We start from the raw sequence: 12,531 nt of genomic DNA on the forward strand, positions 1-12,531 counted from the left end.
AGAAAGAAATCAGAGAATCAAGTCCCTTTACAATTTTCTCAAATAATATAAAAAAATTTAAGATAACTCTAACCAAACAAGTAAAAGACCTGTATGACAAGAACTGCAAGTCTTTGAAGAAAGATGAAAAGAAGATGGAAAGATTTCCCATGCTCATGGATTGTTAGGATTAACAAAGTAAAAATGGCCATCTTATCAAAATCAATCTACAGATTCATGGCAGTCCCCATCAAAATCCCAACATATTTCTTTATAGTCCTTGAAAGAACAATACTTAACTTCATATGGAAAAACAAAACACCCAAGATAGCTAAAACAATCCTGTATAATAAAAGAACTTCCAGAGTTATAACCATCCCTGATCTCAAGCTCTGCTACAGAGCTATGGCAATCAAAACCACATGATACTGGCATAAAAATAGACAGATGGATGAATGGAATCAAGTTGAAAACTTAGACATAAATCCACACACCTATGGACACCTGATGTTTAACAAGGAAGCCAACATTATACAATGGAAAAAAAGAAAACATCTTCAATAATTGGTGCCGGCATAGCTGGATGTCAGCATGTATAAAAATGCAAATAGATCCATATCTATTACCCTGGACAAAACTCGAGTCCAAGTGGATCAAAGACCTCAACAAAAAACTAGACACACTAAACATGATAGAAAAGAAAATGAGAAATACCCTTGAATGCATTGGCACAGGAGATACCTTCCTGAATAGAACATGAATAGCATAGGCACTAAGATCGACAATTAATAAGCAGGACCTCATGAAACTAAAAAGCTTCTGTAAGGAAAAGGATACCGTCAATAAACAAAACAGCAGCCTACAGAATGGGAAAAAAAAATCTTTACCAGTCACACATCTCAAAAAGGACTGACATCCAAAATATATAAAGAATTCAAGAAACAGATGAAACAACCCAATTTTAAAAATGGGGTACAGATATAAATAGAGAATTCTCAACAGAGGAATCTCAAATGGCCAAGAAGAAATTAAAGAAACGTTCGATATTCTTAGACATCCAGGAAAATGCAAATTTTCCTGAGATTCAGTCTAACACAAGTCAGAATGGCTAAAATCAAAAACAAAAGTGAGAGCTCATGCTGGAGAGGATGTGGAGCAAGGAGAACACTCCTCTATTGCTGGAGTGAGTACAAACTTATAAAGGATGTGGAGCATGGAGAACACTCCTCTATTGCTGGAGTGAATACAAACTTGTAAAGGATGTGGAGCAAGGAGAACACTCCTCTATTGCTGGAGTGAGTACAAACTTGTAAAGTCACTTTGGAAGTCAGTGAGGCAGTTTCTGGGAAAATTGGGAATCAATCTATCACAAGACCCAAATATACCACTCTTTTGAGTATATACCAAAGGATGCTCCATCATACCACAAGAACACTTGCTCAACTATGTTCATAACAGCTTTATTCATAATAACCAGAACCTGGAAACAACCTAGATGTCCCTTAACTAAGGAATAGATAAAGAAAATGTAGTACATTTGCACAATAAGCTGCTAAAAACCAGGACACAAGGAAATTTGCAAGCAAATGGATAGAACTAGAGAAACTCATCCTGAGTGAGGTAGCCCAGACTGAGAAAGACAAACATGGTATGTATTCACTCATAAGTAGATATTAGCTGCAAAATAAGGGATAACTATGCTAGAATCCACAGACCCAGAAAGGCGAGGTAACAAAGAGGGTTTATGGGAGGATGCCCAGATCTCCCTGGGAAGAGAAAATAGATATTTCATGGGTGGACTGAGGAAGAGTGGGGATGAGAAGTTGAGTGATCAGATGTGGGGGATACACAGAGGGGAAGATTACTGAAAGAGACTGCTGGAAAGGGGAACACTTCAGGGTCAGGTAAAATCCTGGCACAAGGAAATCTCCCAGGGATCTACAAGAAGAACCCAGTTTAGTCTCTGAGCAAGAGCAGATACAGAGGCTGAACTGGCCATCTCCTGTGAGCAGTTTGGTGCCTCGCCCACTATCATCAGGGAGGCTTCATCCAACAGCTGATGGAAACGGATGCAGAGCCACGGGTAGACATTAGGCAGAGTTTGGGGAACCTGCAGAAGAGGGGGAGAAAGCCAGAGGGGCCAAGAACACAAGAAAAGCCACAGAATCAACTAACCTGGGCACACAGGGGCTCACAGAAACTGACCTGACAACCAGGGAGCCTGCACGGGACTGACCTAGGCCCTCTGCACATGTTACAGTCGTGTGGCTTGGTTCTCTTGTGGGACTCCTAACAGTGGGAGCAGGGGCTGTCTCCAACTCTTTTACAGACTTCTGGGACCCTCCTTCTCATAGGGGACTCCTTGTTCAGCCTTAATACATGGGGAGGTGCTTAGTCTTTCTAACTACAACATGATATGTCATGTGTTGTTGATACTCATGGGAGACCTGTTCTTTCCTAAACAGATATGGGGGAGGAATGGCCGGGGGGCGGGGGTGGAAATAGAGTGAGATGAGAGGGAGGGACTAGGAGGAGAGAAGAGGCCATGATGTAAACTAAATTAATTTATTTTAAAAATAGCATGACTGAAATTAAAGAATTCTGAAGTCCTTAGGTTTCATAATTGGAAGATTTTAAAGGCACTATTTGAACTTCTTAAGCTATCTAGATGTAGTGACATCTCTAGAGTTATAATTACAGAATAAAAACTGACTGTGTCCAAATCATAGCAGGCAGTAAAATTTCAATCAATTATTAAAAGTCAAGAAAAATGGGAAACATGAAAACTATAATAAAAATCAATATAAGATAAAATTTTAGAAAATGCCTATATGCATGATCATAAGAATTTTATGTAAGCAAAATTCTTCATTTGAAATGCCAGTGCTGACAGAAAACTTCCAATCTAGGCATATATTTTTGCTGTTGTTTGTTTGTTTGTTTGTTTTTAGAGACAGGGTTTTGCTACAGTTCTAGAGCCTGTCCTGGAACTAGGTCTTGTAGAGCAGGCTGGCCTTGAACTCACAGAGATCCACCTGTCGCTGCCTCCCGAGTGCTGGGATTAACGGCGTGCACCACCACCGCCCGGCTTAGTCGTATACTTTTGAGGAAGAAACCTACACATACAATAGAAGGATATAAGGAAGTTAGGGTAAAGGATGGGGTAAGATATTATAGGCAAAGCTTGTAAGAAAAGTCATGTCTTCTGATAAATGAATATGGGGGCATAAAACTATTTGAGGATTTGGAAGAACTCTGTGATGTCTACCAGGCATCTATTTCTGTTTTTCACAGAGATCATTACTAAACCATATTATCCAGTCTCCCTTGCAAGTTGGTGAAACGATGGACCGAATCCAGACAAGGCAATGTGACCAGAAAGAATATGTTTCTTCCAGTCCTGGGACTGAAGCAAACATGATTGTGTATCACATGCATAAATTTGACACTACCTCCTCTACACAGACACACACAGACACGCGTGTGTGCGCGCACACACACATACACACACACACACACACACACACACCTACCTAGGGGGCACAAACAACATGAAGTCCCTAGGAAAGAGAAATAAATGAGGAGGACACAGCCCCTAATGCTCAAAAGAAAGCTACTGTTGACCAAAGACACAGGCCAAACACAAAGAACCTTTGTTTTAAAACCAGCAAAATATTTTGCTTAATAGACAAGAAGGAATACAAGCATTTACAAAGCATTCATGTCAAGATATTAGGAAATTCCAACAAAGGAGGAACACTGAAGAACAGAGTAAAATTGTATGTATTATGAAAACAGAAAATATTAAATTATGAATCTGGCACCGGAGATAGCTCAGTGGCAGAGCTCTTGCCTGACAAATGCAAACACTGAGTTCAATCCCCAACATCATAAAAAGACAAAAATCCAAAAGTTCAAAGTGGACCAAAATAAATAAAATTTAAATCATGTAGCTACTACAAGAAGAATAAAAAAAAAATCTTAAAACAGATTAAATCAAGACTTAGACAGGAGGTAACAAATACAGAAGTTATCCATGTACTCCTAAGAAAATGGCCAATTTTCAAGAAAATGTAAATTGCAAGTGTGACGGTTAGCGCTGCCAATGTGACAGACTGTGATCACAAATTGCCTGGGAAGGGCCCCTGGGCGATTTTGTGGGGGATATCTTCATTAATTACAGTGTCCCCATGGTGACACACATTTCCAGGCCTGGTACCCAAGACGGTGAGATGAAGAGAGGAAAATGCTCAGCACAGGCGTACATGTGTTCATTGTTCTCCGGTCTTGATGAGGGTGTGGATGATCATCTGCTTCGGGCCTCTGCCCTGACTTCCCTGCCACAATGGACCGTACTTTGATGTGGGAGCTAAAAAGAGAGCCTTTTGCACTTAAGTCAAAGTGTTCTTATCATAGCAACAAGATCTGAAGCTAAGACACTAAGATTTCAGGAAAAGGTAGAAAACCGAAATAGTCAAATAACTATAAAGATGTGGGGGCAGCAAGATGGTTGACATCTCCAAACAGATCAGACTCATCAGCTATATACACATAGACAGGGAAGAGATTAATACCCGTGTTTATATAAAATATTACATGATATAATTTTCAAGTTTTTATATAACTTTATAAAGCTAGCATATAAATATTATGAAAACTCAAATTATTATCACAAGAAGACAAATTATAGGTTGTTGAATAAGAAAGATTCTGGATGTTTCCACTGGTTCTCTACAGCTTCGTCTTTCTCCTTCTGGGCACTATTCAAGGAGGGTGCCCTCCATTCTTTTACCCAGTAGGCCTGCTGAAAATGCGAATCTCAGTGCTCTATCCAACAGAGGTGAAACATTCAAGACAGGGACAGAGCCCAGGCAACTGCCCTCATTTTCCATCTCTTATCACCTCACACAAAAACACAGCCACAGAGAGGAGCTCCTCTGTCAATCTTCATCCTTCAGAAATTTAAGTAAATGCAATTTACTAAGACCTCAGAGAATTCCACACAGACCAACTCAGACAAAAGGGGACACTTGCCAAGAAGTGTGCTTAACTTGTTACTGGGAGGAGTATGTAATTGCCCCGGCATACCACACAGGTTGAGACAAACTGCAGATTTCTTCCACAATCAAAATGTTTCTGAGCATTTTAGGAAATGTCACTTTCTTCTCTGGGATGGGCAAACATCCCTCTGGAGTTAAGTCCCCTTGGTCCCTGCAAGCTATGTACTTTCTTAGAGTTGGACAATGTATTCCTTCAGTGTATTCCTTCAGGTTTTAGTCGGCAAAGTCATCAGCTATTCTCATATCAAAATGCATCCTTCCTCTAACACCAGGTTTTGAGTTGTGTATCTTTACCCCATCCACCCAACACTATATGGGCGATTAATTACTTACAAAAGGTCCGGTGCTCATGATCAGCAGAAAAAAATCCACAACTCCCAGTCTGTGAGCACTCAAACTTACCAGTTCGCAGCTGCTAAGATGTGAGGTCCTGACTCCTTGGCTAAAGATGGGCACCAGAGATCCATCTAATAAGATCACAAGCTCCCTGTCCAATTTCATCTATTCCTTGGTCTACTGGATTTGCACCTTGCAGGTCCCCAATTCAACGAACGCTTTACTTACATTAGACTGCATGGCTGGACTATGTCCCCAGAGTTCACATTAGAAACGTCATCCAGTGTTGAAAGTGGGACCTTTAAAGAGGGTTGGGTGGGGCTGAGAGATGGCTCAGAAGGTCAAAGGCTTAGCAGTCGAGCAGGAGCACAGAGACACACATGGAAAATAGGGGCAGGACGATACTGGGAAGCTCACTGGGTTGGTTTGACCTCAGGGGCCAATCGTTTTGTCTATTACTATTTAAAACAAAACAAGACCCACTTCTCTGAAGTGCAGATGCTCAAAGAACAGCAATTTTACTTTCTCAGAATGTTCTAAGTCTGGCACTCAGAGGAGGGTGGGCTGAATGGCCCTGCTCCAGAAGGTCTTGGTTGAGATCCATTACACTGTAGCAGTGAGTCGCTGGGATTAAGTGAGCTAAAAATCTGGAAAAAAATTCAAGTACCTTACGGTACCTCATATTCCTAATGGCCAACCTTTCTCACCCCTTTCTCTAGCTGCCTTAGGTTTCTCCCAGCACACCTATTGTCTTCTCTGCAGTCACACTTTTTATTCAGATGCTGGCTTCTGAAAATTGAATCCCAGCTGGTAAACAAGGAAGTCACAGATCTCTTGAGGACCTAGCCTCAGATGCTACACAAAGTAACTTCTGCCACATCCTGTGGATCAGTATAGTTCACAGATTTATCTGGATTAAAAAGAAGGAGAATTTGGCTCCATCTTCCAATGGGATGGGAGGCAAGGAATTTGCAGTTATCCAATTTGCCTTTTTTCTCCTAGGATCTGATGATCATTACATAAAAAAGACAGGCAAGGTCTAGGTCCATCGAGAGAAAGTACAGACCCTCATGATCAGGACTGTTCTTTAGAACCGGAAGTTTGAAAGCCAGGCATGGTGGCACATGCCTTTAATCCCAGCACTTGGGAGGCAGAAGCAGAAGGATCTCTGTGAGTTCAAGTAGAACACACTGGTCTACATAGTGAGTTCCAGGACAGTCAGGGCTACTGGGAGACTTTGTCTCAAAACCAAAACCAAAACAAACAAAGAACTAAAGTTTGAGAACAAGTATGTCATCACTATAATATATAATAGGTATGTATACTTGTGATTAACATGTTCCTGAGATATACCTAAACTTGAGGTATGATAATGGAACATGATAATGGAAATTAGTCACGTTTTAGTCATGCATGAAAGGAGTTGACTAATGAAAAGAAATCTTTTCTTTCTGACTGAAAAAAAGGCCCAGTGGGCAAAGTGCTGGCTTCACAAGTGTGAGCAGTTGAGTTGAGGTCATCAGAACCCACAGAAAGCTCAATAAGGTAGCATGCATCTGTGATTCCAGAACTCCTACAGTGGCATGAGAGGCTGGAGATCCTTCAGAAGCTTGCACGCCAGTTATCCTGACATATCAGCAGCAAACAAGGGAGCTTGTGCCAGAGTGGAGGTGAGGACCAACCTGAGGCCATCCTTAGTTTCTACATGTGCACCAAACCTTCCCATGCAAGCACGCACCAAAACATATGTACATTATACAACACATATACACAAATATAAAAGAAATATGATCTTTTTATGGGAATTTTTTTCTTTTCTTGTTAATTTTCAAAGCAGTTCCTATTCTGTGTATCTTTATTCATTTCATCAAAGGCTACTTGACAAATGGGATGCTAAATATATTCATAAACATTTAAATAAATAAGAACTTCTTTTATAAATCACAAATATTTCACATGATTACTTCACAAGTAAAAATTCTATCAAAATTGTCAGAGATATTGTTGCTAAGACCTTACCATACTTTTATAAATCACAAATATTTCACATGATTACTTTACAAGTAAAAATTCTATCAAAATTGTCAGAGACATTGTTGCTAAGACCTTAGCATACTTTGCCATTTCTACAGCTGCTTCTAGAAAAGCTCAATACATTGTGTCTATGCAAATGGCCCAGACATCTTTTAAATCCAAGCTTTAAGTATTTATTTAGCAGAATTGTAGGCAGCAGTTTGGGGTGAGGTTAGCTCTATTGATACGGCTTATCACTTAATCTTTGCATTCTACAACTAGATGTTCAATCTGTGGGTTCCGTGGCTTGGGAGCTCTGCAGTTCTTATTAATTTACCTGAATGGTACAAGAAAAGGGCTTGGGTTTCCAGGCCAAACTGAATTTCGAAGAAGGATTTACACGCCTTCTCCTGGGGTGGTAAAATCTCCTTGTCTCACTAAGCTTCGAGGAGTTAACTAGCGAGCGAATGCAGGCGTGGATACACCACTTGCCCACTTTCTCAATACACTGTCAAGAAACCCACTCGGGAGGCACCATTTAAATATACAGGATGTAGGCAGCAATGGGACAGAGAGAACAAATTTTAAAAACTGGACTAGGAGACCAAATCCAGACATGTTGGTCCAGTTCAAGGTGATGTGTGCAGAGACAGCAGGAAACTCATGGGCTGTAATGCTTCTTGTCTGGGCAGATGGTGCTGGCGTCCAGTGAGCTAAGATCGCAAACACAGTTCCAGCTTTGAGTGGGAGGGAGAGAAGAGTTCATTGAGCCTATTGGTACTGTTAGCACCCAGGAGAGATGCCAACCATTTAGTTGGTATGTTTTTCAGATGCCGCCAGTGGGAGTAGATTTAGGAAAGGCCTCTGTGACATGAAAGGCATGCCTTAAACATCAGTGTGATCCCCCAGAGAGAGTGGGGAAAGGGAAGACCTGGGAAAGAGCAGAACTTACTACAGAGGACACAGGGAAGGAACGGGCAGTAAAAGACAAGGAATGTGTAGGATGAGGGGGTCCACATGGCTCAAGGCCCAATGCAGTATCCCCAGAAAGCCCACGTGTGAAATGATGCCCAAAGGCCTCTCAGCACAGCGATATGGAAAGACACTCATTGCTCACGCAGTGAGGACGGCCTTCCTAACCTTCATCTGTCAATGAACCAGCTCCGTGACTTAAGGCATGCTCCTTCGCCTCTTTCAGGGTCAACCTCTCATCTAAACTTGCATATGAATGCTTGGTAAAAATATAGCGTATGACATTAAATTTTCTAACTTTATTGGTAGCCCAGTGATTATCTAGAAACGTCTGAAGCTAGCCCTAGTTGGGGAGAACATAAGGGCATTGCTGAGTCTCTTCACATGAACTAATGCTAAGGGTTCCTTTCCTCCGGAATTAGAGTCCTCTGAACAGCAGAACTACACCATTGTCCTCGAAGCTCTGTGTCCTGCTGTGACTGTCCATTGTCACCTTCCACAGCTGACACTGCAATTCTATGACACTAGATCCACTTCCCTTTTGGATTGTGAGTTCCTTGACGGTGACACAAGCCTTACCCATTCTCCTACTTTGTCTGTAGCCCACAGCCCACACATGAAAGATGAATGGGGCTTCTTAAACAGTCACCAAAAGGCAGAAGAGTAGCTTCAGTCATTATATTTTGTTTTCATTACTGGAGAATCAAGTTAGAATGCAAGGAATTGCAGAATCCTTGTGGCATTAATATTTTCTTCAGAAATACTAAGCACATTATTTAGAATATATAATTATGCATGTTTATGTGAATATGGAAATGCAAGATTTTGAGTATTTGCAACCATTTGTGTCTATGGGAACAAAACAGTGAATAGCACTATAGTTACGGTTCAGTATTTCACACTGGCAGAGTGATCGCCTTCACAGAAAACCAGAAACCATGACAACTCGGGCAGCACATAAACACCAGTTGCTGCGCCCCTCCCCCTCAGCTTTGTTGTTGTACTGAGCGCACCTTCCTCAAACACCCCACCCTTTGATCACATGAAAGACACCTGTCATTTCCTTCTCAACATCAAAAAAGGTGTCGAGGCTCCTTGAGAACAGAAGTAATTAGAGGAGAGGCACTCAGGCACCTCTGGGTGGCAGCTCTTTGCTGAAGCCTGGCACCCACAGCCCTGCAATGGGAGATATCATCATAGGATGAGTTTATCCAGCCTTCTGCTCCTGTTGGTGGGCAACAAGAAGGACAACTGGCAATCATAGGGATTGGGGGTAAAATGTTACTGTGTTGAACTAAAATTTTATATTTGGGCTATTCCCTCCTAATACTATCTGCCATCCTTGGGAATTTGAACATAAATGGTCCACATTCAGAAGTCTAACATCACTGAAGCAATGGGTAACTTCAAGGAGTAACAGGTACAGCTTCCAAAAGGGAAGCTATGTGAGTCTGTGTAGTCTGTCCTGGAAAGCAAATTCTGTTTGGCCTCCCCTCTTCTGCTGTTGTTTTAATCAAAATCTCTCCCTTGATCTAGTGTGCTAAGATATCCATGCCTGCAGTTCAAGCACTCCAGGGCCAACGAAGAACGATTGCGGGACTATGTATTCAAAGCCTACTGTGCTACATGGCGAAGCCTTATCTCTAAATAAACAAATTAATATCTCTGATAGATTAGACACTTCTCAACACTCAACTAGGAAAGTCCTGTTTTCTTGAAAAAGCATCATGGGAACAAAAAGAATGCTAGAATGTTCCTGCTTCAGCTCACACATACGGACTCAAATCCTAATTGGCTTATATATGGGGGTGTGGTTGGTCACTGTCACCTCCTTCTGGGACATCAGGATGAGTCTCAACATCATCTCATGGGGAGTTTCATCTTCTTCTCAAGTGACACTTGACACATCATGATGTGGGTTCCCTGAGAGAAAGACAACCACAAGGTGTGAGCTATGCATTCATTTTTCTAAAATGGCCTAATACGAGAGAAGAAAGAACCAAAAAAAAGACACACATGAACTTTGTCAACGGCAGGAAACTAACTATACAGATCGATGCACAAAATTCCACAAAGCCGTCAAAGAGAAAACGGAAAAGGGCAGGGGCCCATCTGCCTTCTGTATTGCTATATTGAAAGTCCTTTAGTTTTAACACCCAAAAAGTTTCTTTGCAATTGAGAGACTTTCAGTGTAGAGCTCAGCTCATGGTCCAACTGAGACAGCAGAAGGTGAAGGGACAATGGTGCTTCCATGATGTTATTGTGAAATCCTAACTCAGGTTCCGGAAGTCATCTTCCCAAGACTAATCAATGATGCATTCTTACTCGGAGCGCATACTGGTGTAAAGGCTCACCCATTCCTAATGGCGGTTAGAGTTTGGCATTGCTCTTCTAATTCATTTCGTTATCCAGTAGGATTTAGATTGTGTTTTATCAGAGCATAGTCTTTCCTCACTCTATGACTTTCAAGAATAATTTTCCTGTCACTCTTGGTTCCCCTGGGATTGTGCTCCTTGAAGCATGCCCTTGGCTTCTTCTCTAGCAGTTCCTGGATGTTGATTGTGAACCAAGCACTATACTTAATTCTTCTTCAGAAACCATCCCAAAGATCACACATGACCTTGTCATTAGATTTCAAGTATTCAGGTCACAGTCACATGACCAGGCACATAAAGGCAGGACTGTCTATCTCTCATCCCCATTCTTCCTCAGTAATGTGTCATACTCTCCATGTGAAATGTCTCCTGACTCCAACCTCTTCTTCCAAGTGCCAAGAAGGACATGAAAAAGGATCCCAGTTCAAATCTTCAGAATACATTTCAAGACAATCACTTCAAGAGCTCTTGGAAGATTTGTTTCCCTCAGAATTTTCTCCCGTGTACTGTTCATGCTCATAGAACAATGTTAGAACTTTCCAAGTGTCAGGATAGCAGAGATTGGCGAAGATGCTAAACTTACCTTGTTCCTCTCCCCCTGAAGTTGAAGGTCAAAGGTGATGACTAAGAAGAAGAAAGGAGCCATGCCACACCTATGGAAGAAGAGCACATGCCACACCCATGAAGAGCGGGTGTCTCAGTTCCCTTTCCTGTACTGTGATTAAACATACTGACAAAAGGAACTGAAGAGAAAAAATATTTGGCTTCAAGTCCAAAGGGAGACAATCTATGATGGCAGGAAAGGCATGGCCACAGAAGCTGGTCATTGGTTGAATCCACACTCAGGAAGCAGAGAGTAAACAGAACTGGGCTATAAAGCCTCAAAGCCCTCCCCCAGTGGCCTGCTTTACCCAACGAGACTTCACCTTGTAAAAGTTCCACAACTTTCCCAAACTGCACCACCAGCTGAGAACCACTCGTTCAAACAAGGTGAGCCTATGAAGGTCATCTTACATTCAATTCTCTGAGCTACATTTCTCTCTGCTCCTTCACACACAGGCTCGCAATGCTGGACACAGGGTGAAGGGTACAATAGCCTATGGTCAGACATGTCTTCCACATTGACACTTTATACATAGCATCCTCAAAATACAATGGGATGTTGAAAATTAACAGACTTTCACAGAAAATCTGTGAATAATTATGTCTTTGTGAACTGTTTATTACTTGTAACAAATATGCCAATATTAAAAACATATCTAATCAACCTTTCCTAAATAATATTTTACTATAACAATAAACTATTTATATTAACATTTATAGATTATACTATTCTTTCTCATTTACCAAAGACTACCATTGTTGAAATGGGCATGGAGGCATAACTGCAATTCCAGTACTTGAAAGACTGAAGCAGGAGGATTATTAATTCAAAGCCAGCCTTGGACACATGGTGAGTTCAAGACCAGCTTAACTATAAAGAAAAACAATAACAATAAGAAAGATGGGGGCTCCCTAGGGGTTATTAGTCAGGGAGGTGCTAGAGGCTTCCAAAGCAACAGAAACATTGCCGTTGCTCTGAGTCACCTACCAGAACTAGATTAAGATCCTGTTGCTGAAAACAACATTGTAATTGTAGGACACAGAGAAAGCTAAAAACCTCTCTGTCCCTGCTGACTAGCTTTCAGAGTCCCAGAAGATGCTATGGATGTCACTGGGAAGGAAAAAATCATCAAAGGAATTATCTATCAATGAACTTTGCATAGTTACAATAGCAAACTGCCAGACAAGGTGTT

The sequence above is a fragment of the Microtus oregoni genome, unplaced genomic scaffold, assembly GCF_018167655.1.
Source record: "Microtus oregoni isolate MIOR12 unplaced genomic scaffold, Mior012 000011F_ref0000422, whole genome shotgun sequence".
Taxonomy (NCBI): Eukaryota; Metazoa; Chordata; class Mammalia; order Rodentia; family Cricetidae; genus Microtus; species Microtus oregoni.